General features: G+C 28.9%; 1 long non-coding RNA gene across 1 annotated transcript in view; it reads right to left on the minus strand.

Annotated features, from left to right (window-relative positions):
• Positions 1–12,254: 12,254 nt before the first annotated feature.
• Positions 12,255–13,399, minus strand: part of LOC126881775 (uncharacterized) — a 46,309-nt gene continuing 45,164 nt past the window's right edge. The window contains exon 3 of the long non-coding RNA XR_007696981.1: positions 12,255–12,521. This is a non-coding gene — a long non-coding RNA (uncharacterized LOC126881775). The remainder of the gene's footprint in view (positions 12,522–13,399) is intronic.

The following is a 13,399-nucleotide window of genomic DNA, read 5'->3' on the forward strand; positions in this document are numbered from 1 at the left end:
ACTTTTCTCAAAAGATGGTGCTACTAGTTTTCTCAATAGATGGCGTTACTTTCTGTCATGTAAAATTTTCTATTAATTTGTAATAGCTCTAATGAATATTTAAAATTGCCTCGCTAGTTTGTTTACATAATAAATTCTGATATTTCCCTTAAGGGCACCCAAAGTCTGAAAATTTATTTTTTTTAAGTTTTTTGCGTTATGATTGATAATTATTCTCTGAAATCTTCTCTTTTCAACGATATATAACACATTATAGTACAAAATATCCATGGTTACGAAACTATTTATTTTCTGAACGTCTGCACTCAACTTACCGTGTACCAGTAGCTTTATAACCTATTAGAGTGTTTTATGTTTGTGCGATTTCCCGAATACTAGGTTTTTAACTTTTGATGTCAGATATCTCTGGATTCTTAGATGATATAAGGTCCAAATTTTTACAGTGGTTGTAGATAGATAATGTCTAGTCTCGCGTAAAGTTTTATTGAAAAATGTATAAAAACAAGTAAAATAAAAAATAAAATCCAAACTTTTTTGGGTTTTTTTTGTAAGAGTATTTTAAAAAAATTTAAAATAAATGTTTCTTTCACTCTAACTTTACAAAAATCTACGCGGGACTAAACAATGCATGTAGTTTCAAAATAAAACAAAAATTAGGTCTCTAAGTGCTTTGGTTGCAGAGCTATGTGCTATAATGTTTACATTGTCGTTAAATGGGACTTTGGGTGCCCTTAAAATAACATTTTCGTTGATTTATATGAGTTTAAAATCGATTACAAAATTTTTTCATGACATAATCATTGAAATAACAAAATAGTTTATAATTTTGTATTGTGTCCTATAAATAATAAAAACGTGGTAGATATTATAAAAAGTATAGAAAGTATAAAAAGTGTAGTTATTTCAATTAATATCTTTATGGTATGCAAATGGTCATTTGTGCCATGTCCTGTCTTGAAGCTTGACTGTTCTTTTGGCTGATAGAAAGCAAGTTGCATTTATTAAGAGGCTACATCAGCTCGTCATCAATTTTTTTTTCGAAAGTTTTGTGAACTTTCAACAGTGCGTCTGCAATATGACAGTGACACTATACTATCAAAAATGAATGCACAATATTGTGATAACAATAATTATTATACTCATCTTCTTCTTCTACAGCACTACAGCCCAAATTGAGCCTTGCCCTCCTTTATTTTTTGCCTCTACCCTTGCTTGTCTGGGGCTGCTCTTCTCCATATACGGACTCCTAAAAGGGATTGTTCGTCGCTATTTACTGTGTCTTCCCAGAGTTTTCTTGGCGTTCCAACCGGTTTCTTTCCCTGCATTCTAGCATGCAGTGCTGTTTTTGGTAGCCTATCCTCTCCCATTCTTATCACATGTCCGGCTCATTGCAATCTTTGTATTCTAATGAAGTCTGACGGGTGTTTCCTTATAAAGTTGATAAAGCTCGTTGTTGTATCGACTTCTGAAGATTCCGTTTTCCCTGACAGGTCCTAGTATTCTCCTCAGTACTTCTATTTCGAATTACACCAGTTAATAGGGAAAAAAATCGTCGATTTCACGTAAAAATGTTAAACAGGGTTTTGAAGGTTTTAAACGATAGATGAGGTATAAATAATGATAATTCCGTGAAGACGTACAGCTAATTTTTCTTCTTCTTTTTTTAAAACAGTTACAAAGAATGAAAAACTAAGTTTTTTGACTATAAAACGTTTCTTATCCATTTTAGAGAAAAATGTTTCAAATAAATATTGTATACCTTAAAAAGTTCTTCAATTTGGTGGGACACATATTGAAATATATAAACAATTGACCGAGATAATTGTAAAAAACTCTCATTTTGGCACTAATTTTTAAATATTAATAACTGTATTTTTTGCACAACGATATTTAATTTAACTACTTCAAATTATGCCAATTAATGGGTGATTTCAGTGTGCCAAATTTCAACTAGATCGACCAAATAGTTTATAAGTTATTCAATTTGTTTATCCCAGACAGCAATTGTTTAAACAACTGTTCTTGCCCTAACAGTGACTCTAGAGATATTTTACAAATCGCAATCGATTATTTAAGACTTTAATTTTAAGATGTATTGAAAATGTTTTAAGATTTTATCAAAATTGTTGTTAAAAAAACCGTCTGAAAAAGACCCTACATTTTAGGTTATAAACAATTAGAATAACTTTGACAGTTTTTATGCTACACGCTCGTATGTAGGCTCATGAAAAGCTGGTGAAAAAATACACATTAAAATAATAAAATGGATTTTATATGACTAATAGAAATCAAGTTAGAATTTTTTTTTCAATAAATCATATTTTCATTGTTTATAAACATTAAGAGCTGAAAATTGAATAAGTTGTTTAAGAGAGTCTATATTTTCTGACCCACTTCATAGATTGCATATGCAGTAAAAAAAATAAAAAGTCATGACTCGTTAAAATGATGGTACTCGTGAAACACCGCCAACAAATGTAAAGGTGAAAATAGCTTCGTTTTATTTTTTAGAATGGAATCCCAATTTGAAACATGTTGAAAAAATTTGCAGTTTAATTGCTATTACTTGCTTTAATTTTACAATAATTTCTCGTAAGAATTACTTATATTTTACTAATTAAAGTATATTATTTATATAAATATACAATAATAATTAGCTCAGGCCCAGAAATTAAATTGGTTGAAAACACGATCTTATCCATAAAACAAAAAATATTTTTAGCAGTTAGTAAAAATAAAAAGCAATTGATTCAACTTTTATGTGCAGAGCTCAACAAATCTGGGTACCGAACTAAAGTAGCAGATGAAGATGCGGACGTATTAATAGTGCAGACAGCTCTTCACGAACATCGAACATACATATGAAACTAGCAAGACCATTGTAATAATTGGTAATGATACTGATATACTCATAATATTGACGCAACTCTCTGCTCCGGACAATAACATATATGTATTTTGAAAAAAAAAGGCGAAAAAGGAAAATCTATCTATTATAGTTGTAATAGTTTTAAACATTCTCATCTAAGAAAATACGTTGGGTTCTTATATATTTTTACTGGGTGTGATACAACTTCCTCTTTTTTTAATCAAGGAAAATTCAAATTATTAACTGCATCGTCAGAAATTGTAGATCTGATAAATATTTTTTACGACGAGAATACTAACAAGGAGGACATCATGAAAAACGGATGTGATATCATTGTTGCTTTGTATTCTGCTGCAATTGATGTTACATATAAAAAAACATAATAACATATTGTCATTAAATGAGTTACGTTTTTTACAATTTATAAGAAATACAGGGAAAAAATCTTTTAGATTGGAAAAATTTGCCCCCAACAGAAGGTGCAGGTTATCAGCATGTACTTCGCGTTTATCATCAATTACAACACTGGTTAGGTAAAAAACTGGATGCTATCCAATATGGATGGCAAAAAACTGATACGGGTTTTGAACCTATTTACACCTTAGATTGTTTGATCCCTGAAGAGATATTAAAACAAATTACATCTAAATGTTCAACGGGTTGCAAAAGTACAAGATATGGTTGTAAAAAATATGGTATAAACTGTACGGATCTTTGTACAAACTGTGCAGTGGAAGAAGAGAAAAAATGTTGTAATCGCGCTGCAGTGGTTCTTGACGATGTCGAGTCAGACTTTGTAGAGGATGAACTGTAACTTGCCGAGAAGCGATTTAGAAGTTATAGACGTTCACTAGTACAATCAAATTAAAATTCATAAACAATGTTTTACTTTTTTATTTTTATAATTAATTATATGAATTTATTAAAATATATATATTACTATCAAAACAAATATATGACTTTTATTCTAATTATTGAACTTAAACATACATCATTAAATAGTGCAAACATATTACATATTTATACTTATTAGATGCCTACCTAAACAAATATTAATAGTTTCATTAAATTAAATAACATTTCATAATAATTCAGAAACAAAATAAAACAAACAATTTTTTAAAAATTATTAAGGACTTTTAAATACTTTTTAATTATTTCAAATAAAAAAAAATGTATTGTACTAATTTATAATTATTATATATTTATATAAAAAATATACTTTACTTAATGATTTAAAGAATTTTTAAGAAATACTTGTAAAATTCAATAACTTTTATAGTAAAATTCAATCAATTGATTTTCACGGGATTTTCCAATTTTCCAATTGTGCAAGGTGAAATTTGCACAATTTTTAGTATTTTTTTGAGCTACTCCAGTTAAAAAAAAAGGTTGTGCGTGCTATGGAAGGTGATAATATATTGCAGTTTTTTTCCAAAAAAGGAAGCGAAGCTTGAACAGTTCCCACCTTCACTTTCGTTGGTGGTGTTTCACGAGTACCATCAGTTTAACAGGTCATAAGTTTTTATTATTTCACTGCATATGCAATCTATAAACTGGATCGTAAAATATAGATTTCCATATATAAATTTTCAGCTCTTAATGTTTATAAACAATGCAAAATTTGATTTATAAAAAAAATACTAACTTGATTCCTATTTGTCATATAAAATTATTTTTTCTTTTTTAATATGTATTTTTTCACCAGCTTTTCAGTGAGCCTACATGCAAGCGTGTGACATAAAAACTGTCAAAGTTATTCAAATTGTTTATAACCTAGAAAGTAGGGTCTTTTTCAAACGAGTTTTTTAATAACAATTTTAATAAAATGTTAATTTTTTCTTAATGCATCTTAAAAGTAGACTCTCGAATAATTGATTGCGATTTGCTAAATATCTCTAGATTCACTGTTAGGGCAAGAACAGTTGTATAAATAATTGCTCTCTGGGATAAACAAATTGAATAACTTACAAACTATTTGGTCAATCTGGTTGAAATTTAGTGCACTTAAATAAACCATTAAATGGCATAATTTAAAGTAGTTAAATTATATATCATTATGTAAAAAGTAAAGTTATTACTATTTAAAAATTAGTGCAAAAATGAGAGTTGCTTGCAATTATCTAGGTCAATTGTTTATGTATATTATTATGAGTACTATCAAATTAAAGAACTTTTTAAGATCTACAACACTTATTTAAAACCTTTTTCTCTAAAATTAACAAGAAACGTTTTATAGTAAAAAAACTGAGTTTTTCATTCTTTGTACCTGTTTAAAAAAAAAGAAGAAAAATTAGCTGTACGTCTTCACGGAATTATCATCAGTTATCTCTCATCTACCGTTTAGCACCTTCAAAACCCTGTTTAACATTTTTTCATGTTTTTTTCCCTATTAACTGGGGTAAATATGTCGAGTTTCTTTTTGGATGTTTCTTTCAGGACCCAGGCTTCACTGCCACAGCATGCTATTGGTCAAATAAGGTTTTATAGATTCTCATTTTTGTATTTCAGTGGACCCTTTTAGACCTAAATATATGGGAGAGGACAAAATAAGCTCTGTTTGCCTACGGTACATACCTGGGAGTAGAAATATACTCATAGGCGCTCTAAATGTTGCCAAGTCTCTCAAGTTCGAGTTCTGGTTATAGATAATTGATTTTTAGTAATTTCAATGTGACACAAAATCTAGGCATGGGATAAAAAAGTTTATTTGAAGAAAATGTATTTTTAAACGCTTTTATTTAGTTCAATAGTTTGCGTCAAATCTTTAGACTTTAATTTGACTGCCTTTTCTCCAATGCAAATGAATGAAAATTTGCAGACCTAGGCATTCGCGGGAACAATACACGAATAGTCGATAAAAAATATTTTTTGTGTTTATTAATTGTTGAAATAAAAAAAAAACGATTTTAATGGAAAATACTTAAATTCTCTTGTTTTTTACAATGTAAAAACTTTAAACTTTTACGGATTGTACCTAGCTAATGATATGAACTATACATAATTTCACTTTTTACGTTAATTTTTTACGTTATGCTTCATAAATAAACAATAAAGTTCCAAATTTTTTGCCGATTCCGACTACTTTTCATGTTAGTACATCGTGTTTTATACATATTTTAATAAACATGACGATATATTTTAATGTTTGAAAACTATAAGACTAAAAAGTAAAAAATAAAAAAATATCAAAAAAAAATTTTAAGAAACCCTTTTTTTAGTTGAATGACAGTTGAGTTTAGTTACAAGTGACTAAAATTAAAAATATAAAAAAAATTAACTAGAATGCAAAAAATAAAAAAAATGAAAAAATGTAACACATTCGTTAAAGAAAAGCGTGGGGCGAAAACCGTTTATTCGATGAAGACGCGCCACGCTGTTCTTTGACGAACGTGTTAGATTTTTGAAGTTATACTTCTTTACGGGCGTAATGACGGTGAAATTTTATATGGGAAAACCTAGCGACCGGTCGCATGCGCATTATAACTTTGTTCTGATTGGATGTTCAAATGACATGACAAAAATTATCCAATATGGCAGCTGTGGGACTGCGTTTGGTTATAATGTATGCTTGTTGCGTTTTAAAATTTGTAGGAAGAGAAACAACAAACAAAAAGTTAGTTAATGGTTTTTTAAATAGTTTTCATATTATATTTTTGGACTTATTTACATAGAAGAGATGATTGTTTCATGCCAATGTGAAAGCTCATCAAACTGTGCCTAGTATGAGTGCCGCAGATCTCGCTTATTCAAAGCTAAAGAATCTTTCACTGGTAAGTGTTTTATAAATAGTTGATCAAATTTTGTTATGATATTTGAACATAGCCACTTTGCACGACGCAAGTGATTGCGAAATTTATTAGTTGTTATACGGGCTCCGATACCTACCTTGAACCTACCAAAATACATAAGTAGTATGTAATACTTTTATTTACATAATTTATATTTATATTTACATAATATATTGTCTTCTTACTCTATGTTTTGTTGTATTTTTTCAATTCTAAATCATTTCAATTCAAAATCAAAATAATTTAATTTACATAGGTAAGTTAAAAATGTCAAAAGGTTAATCTGTTTAGTTAGACGATCTTCGCACATAATGACAAGCTGTCTCTGTGGCGCAGTTTTAATGCGAGAGAATCCCAATACAACGCAAATACCAGCCGCGTGGTAAGTTGGTTCGAATCCCAATAGAAACTTTTATTTTTGAAGTTATACTTCTTTACCGGCGATAGAGGGTAAATTTTTATATGGAAAAATTTAGCGACCGGGCGCATGCGCATTATAACTTTGTTCTGATTGGATGTTCAAATGACATGTCAAAAATTATTCAATATGGCGGCTGTGGCACAGCTGTAGTTAGATTATTTATGGTTGTTGCGTTTTAAAATTTGTGTGAAAAGAAACAACAAACAAACGTTAGTTAATACTTATACTGCCTTTTTAAATAGTTTTCATATACCTATATTTTTGGACTTTTGGACTGTTTTGGAAAAGGAAAACTCATTCTAATTTGGTAAGTACCTAGTTTTTATTATAATCATATTGTAATTATACATTTGGATTAGGTTGAAATACATACATTTATTTTCTCAAGAATGCGGATTTTAGAGAGAAATCCCAAATTAGGTTCGATTTTTATTTTTAAATTATGATTTTTTGGCGTAGATTTATTTATCTAGTAGGTATGTAATGCTTTGATTTACATACTTAATTTGATTACCAACAAAAGTTCTACCAATCTTCATCTAATATATTGTTTTCTTACTGTTTTGTTATATTTTTATATTTTCTTCCACAAAATTTAAACTACATAATTTTCAAAACAATTGTCAAACAGTAAAATGTTCAGTTACCGTATTTTTCCACATGATAAATAATGTGCGATTGGACGAGTGAGTCTACGCTTCGATTACGAGTCAAAGCGGCACGAAATTCAAGGGTTCAATTCCCGGTGCAAATTTTATTTTTTTATTTTTTTATGCATATTATGATTGTAAGTATATTTGTTATATAATTTTTTTTTTTCAGCAAATGCGTATTTAAAATTTTTGCCAACAATTATTATCGTCCAGAAATCATTTTTTCTTTGTGGCATTTTTCGATGTGTTTGTGTGCGTTTTATTCTTTTATTTTTTTAAATTTTTGGTATAGTCTTAAAAATCACATAATATGTAGTAGAAGTATAACTTCTTACGTGCGTACAAAGTACACACACATTCTTGTTTTATTTTTTTTATACATTTTATGATTGTAGGATTGTATGATTGACCTAAGTATATTTATTATATAATTTTATTTTCAGAAAATACGTATTTAGTTAAAAATTTTTCCGACAATTAATGTTCAGAAATATTGGTGGCATTTTTAGTGTGTTTGTGTGTGTTTTATTTTTTTATTATTTTAATTTTTGGCACTGTTTTAATAAAAATGTTTGAGAAGTAGTAAGTATAAATTAATTTAATATTTAAAAAAAATATAAATAAAAAGTATATTAATTTCGTTTATAATCATATAATCATATAATAGAAGTATAACTTCTTACGTGTGTACAAAGTACACACACATTCTTTTTTCATCTTTTTTGTATTTTTTGCTTTCTAGTTGATTTTTTTATAATATTTTAAATTTTAGTCACTTGTAACTAAAAAAGCGTTTTTTAAAATTTCTTTCATATTTTTTTATTTGTTCTTCTTAATGGCGGTACAGACTCGTTTTTTAAATATTTTATTTAGAGTAATTTCCACATACTAACATCTTATCTCTCAAATTGGACCATTCTTTAATATATTACGAATATGTGTGCCAAATATAAGGACAAATTATTCAAAATTAAGGCTGCAATCTTGGAACGCGTTTTTCGCATGCTGATCCCAGGCAACCAACTGACGTCATATAACGTCGAGGAAACGTCAGTTTTGGTTGAATATATACACGTGTTTGAAAATTACGTCATATAGACGTCTATTGTAGGTGATTTTAAATACGTAAGATTAATGACGTTAAAATAACGTTTAAAAAACGTTTTCATTTCAGACAGTTTAAGTCTGACGTCACAAAATTGGGAGGAGCTTGTTTGTATTACTCCAAACAATTTAGTTAAATAATTTTCATAAGAAATTTCTCATTTATTGTTTACGTGGTTTGTGTCTTGTGTGATAAAATAAGACTTTTCATTTAGATATTTAGTTGAAGAAACGTGTTAATTAAGAGATTTGTATTCGTTTTTGCTCAGTGAGTTAGTTTAATCCCACATAACAATGATGTTCGTATCATGTTCTAAGCATATACTACCAACATTCGTCAGAGTATATTCTTTTTAGTATATGCGTAGTACAAGCATAGCATGTACCTTAAAAAACATTCTAAATTTCATGTTCTTTGCACATACTTTAAAGTATATTCTCGTACCGAATATACTGAGTACATTCGTGTACGTAGTAACTCGGAATATTCGTAAAAGTTTATTCTTAGAATGTACCTTTACCGAATATTCTTAGCACATACTTATAAGTACATTCTTAACACATACTTATAAGTAGATACTATTCTCAGAATATACTTTTACCGAATATTCTTAGCACATACTTATAAGTACATACTTAACACATACTTATAAGTAGATACTTTTAAAATATCTTAAAAATAATATATATGTATGTATAGGAAGAATAATGTTAGCCTATAGATTATCAACTTCGTTAAGAATAATTAATGAAATTTAAAAATTTATGTATGTAGGTACTATTAATTAAACTACCGAATTCATTATTTAAAATTGTTTTAATTGTATGGTAAAAATGTTTAAGAATTAATTGTATTAACGAAAAAGGAGAAATTGTCGTTTCGCTTTCATAACTGAAATGCATTTACTATTTTGATTAAGTTTATTGAGTATTCTTATGAAGAATTTTATTTTTACATGGAATTGACATTCAGGTAAGCTGTGTGGCTGAGCCAAAACCCACAACCGGCACAAACAAAGCGGAAACGACCGCTGCATACCTGCATAGGGGTTAGCGGGTAGGGGGTTGGGAACAAAGGAAAAATACAAAATATGAAAATAGTTACTGAATAGGCATTTGGCATTTGTGTCTACACTTAACACTAACAATGTCTATGCTGTGTTGTGAGGAAGACCAAGTATTTCAACCAGGAATAGGAATAACATGCATAATTAAACGTTTTATTTTGTTTGCTGTCAACTTACAAATAAAAAATTCATTTTGGTACTTCAATATTACTTAAATAGTAAGTATGTATATAGGTACATATAAGCAACATATAAATTTTAGTTATTTACATACATATGTTACATAATATTTATTTGGGTACGATAGGTATATGAATATGAATATATAAATTTATATATTCAGCATTTTTATTTTTATATGCACATAATAACTAAATATATATACCTACTTACCTATATAATATTGATATAACTAACTAAAATTTATATAATATTTTATATTTACTTTTTAAGTAATATTGTAGAATGTACTAACTACATTCTCATATGTAATATGTAAATTTAGTAGAAAGTAGAACCTAGGATGAGATTCGGTGATGCTGAAAACATGCTTCTGAGCAATATAGCACTTCCTTGTAATATTCTTCCCATATACTAAAAAGTACATTCTTCCTATATACTAAAAGATGTGAGGTAGTACATTCTAAGTATATAAATAGAAGGTTTATAGCACCTTCTTAGAATATCCTAAAAAGTATATTCTTGGTATATACTGAGAAGAAGTGCGGTAGTACATTCTAAGTATATACATAGAACGTTTAAGTACTGTAATGTAGTATATACTCAGTATGTGCTCTGCACATTCGCAATGGTAATTACGCATATTCTTAGTATATACTTTTTCTGAAAAGTATGTTCTATGAATCTACTAAGAACATGAAATTGTTATGTGGGATGCAGTATTCTTCTTGAGAACTGTTTGAGCTTATGTTTATTTTCTGTTAATGAACTAATTATATGTTATCGAGTAATTTGTTAATAAATTATTTATTAGTTTGTATGTTTTTTCAGTTTTGATACAGTAAGTAGGTATACTTATATAAATAGTGAACATTCTATAATGCGAGGGCTGGTACAATCATGCAGAATCAATGTTAAATTGTTTCTAATGCACAAGCGATCTTAAACTAATGGTAGTATATCTTCATCGACACATGGGACGTAGACCTATAGGTTTCATGTTACCTATTTTTTATGCTACCTATTTTAAAACATCTGAAAGAGGTCACTTTTTGAAAGTATTAAAGACGTGATTTTACCGACGTATAAAAGTCGTCACCTTTTAGACGTTTTAAAGTCGTCACAATTATGACGTCAAATCGATGAGACAAATACACGTGATTTTCAACGTCGGTACTACGTCATAGAAACACGTCAATTGGTCATTTTTATGACGTGTTATCTACGTTATAAAAACGTCGTTTGGTTGCCTGGGATGTTGCCTCTTAAACAGTTATTCGTTTACTGATTTTAGTAGAATTTCTCTTCCTACTTTTGTTGTCTCAATAACGAGTACGTCATCACTCTGGAGATCGATGATTTTTCATTTCCTTTAAATCTGCTCTTACGTCTGATACTTTAATGGGCAAAAGTAATTCAGATTCCTGATTTATGAGAGTCCTTACTCGTGTTGGGAAATTGTTTTATGCTCTTTAGCTGGTATAAACGTTTTTATATAACTTTCTAGTTATTTCAGAATGCCTGTTTATCTGTTATTGCCTTTCCGTCTTTGTCTTTCAGCTTATATATTTCTTTTTTACTTTGTATGAATTCTCTTTTAATTATTTTTAAACCTTTGTTCCCTTCTACTGTTTGAGTAAATACATTAGTATTATATCTTCTTAGATCTTTTCTAATTTCTCCCTAAATTCTTTTATTTAGTTTTATATATTCTTCTTTGTTTCCTTTTTCTTTCTTGTTTAACTTTCATCGTATTTCCGTCCAAGCTTTTGTATGTTTGCGAATCTTTTCGCTTTTTTGTGATCGTCGATACTTAAAACTTTGGGATTATTACTCTGTAAAGTTTCGGCTAGATTATTTATGTATGCTTCTGGCTGCTTTGGTGGATTCTAAACTATGCGTTTGCATTTGTTTATCATCTTTGCCCTTTCTTTTTGTAGGTTTATCGTTACTCTGGCTCTTATTGGCCTAGGATCGCTTTCTACTAATAGTTTATTGAGTTCAGTCACACATTTTGAACTATTTGTTTTTTGTCTGTTATTTTATAATCATATTCACTTTTAAGTTCTTCAGTCTAGTCCGGACTAATCTACGTCCATTTTCTATCCTGTTTCTGTGATTGTAGTTTCTTTTTTAAATTTTTTGTATTTGAAAAGAGTAAAAAATCGATAAAAACAGATAATGTTTATTTACACCTAACCATAAACAATGATCTAGTCTAAAATATTTAACAATTATAAAAATATAAATACGTAGTCTTGCACGAGCAAGTGATGGAAATTCGACAAAATGGCGTCACTTTATCCGGCGGCATTTTCTTGACTTTTGACTTTGTGCAGGGATCTGCACTACGCTCCGGCGATGGTCGATGGGATGAGGTGCGTCGATAAGGTGTTTTTGGAATTTTGAATGTTGTATGTTGGGACTTTTCGGAATCTGAAATAGAAAAAATATATATATTATTATGATAAAAGAAAAATAGATAAATCACTGTTTTTTAAAGAAGCGGGTATAGTTTGAAAATTTTGAAATTTTCGATTTTTCATTATTTTTAATAAAAGTGCATGGCTTGAAGAATACTCGCTGAAAATTTCAGATTAATTGAAGCAAAATTACCGGAAATACAGCATGTTGAATATAACCTTCAAGTCACTATGCAGCGGTTTCGCGCCATCGCGCTTGAGCGTAGTGAAAAACGTTTGACAGCTGTTCCCCTTCTCTTTTGTAGATTACTCTGCGATTCAAAAACATATTCCAGTGTGCATCACTTTACGATTTGACAGACAAAAAAGAGGACGAATGAGTATTGAAAATAAAAGTTGTCAAAATTTTAAATGCGTTTTATTGACACTGTATTTTGCATAGATTTTGTATAGATTTGCTTTAGTCATTTCGTGAGGCAACGCTGTCCAGATATTTTTTTGTTTAAGCTTATTTTTTGTTTAAGAATAATAAATTTGTTGATTTGTACTATTTTTTTTAAATTTCGTTTTTTGACTTCTTTTGAAAAATTCAAAAATCGTTAACACAAAAAAAAACTCGACAGCTTTACCTCGGGGAATTAACAAAACTAAAAAATGTTTTTGAATTTTTTATTTCACATGATCCAATGAGTTCTGATATATCCACCGCAAAATCCATTTTTTTAAATAAAAATCTGCAGTCTGTAAAAATTTGCCCCCGTTGGCATATTTTCCAATATTTTGTCTTGAATTTTTTTTTGAAGAATATTGTTTGAAGGGTATTTTATTTAATATGTTTATTTAATTTAAAAATAAAATAATTCTACCATACATAGTTTCAAAGAAAATTCA

The sequence above is a fragment of the Diabrotica virgifera genome, chromosome 3 (assembly GCF_917563875.1).
Source record: "Diabrotica virgifera virgifera chromosome 3, PGI_DIABVI_V3a".
NCBI classification, from domain to species: domain Eukaryota; kingdom Metazoa; phylum Arthropoda; class Insecta; order Coleoptera; family Chrysomelidae; genus Diabrotica; species Diabrotica virgifera.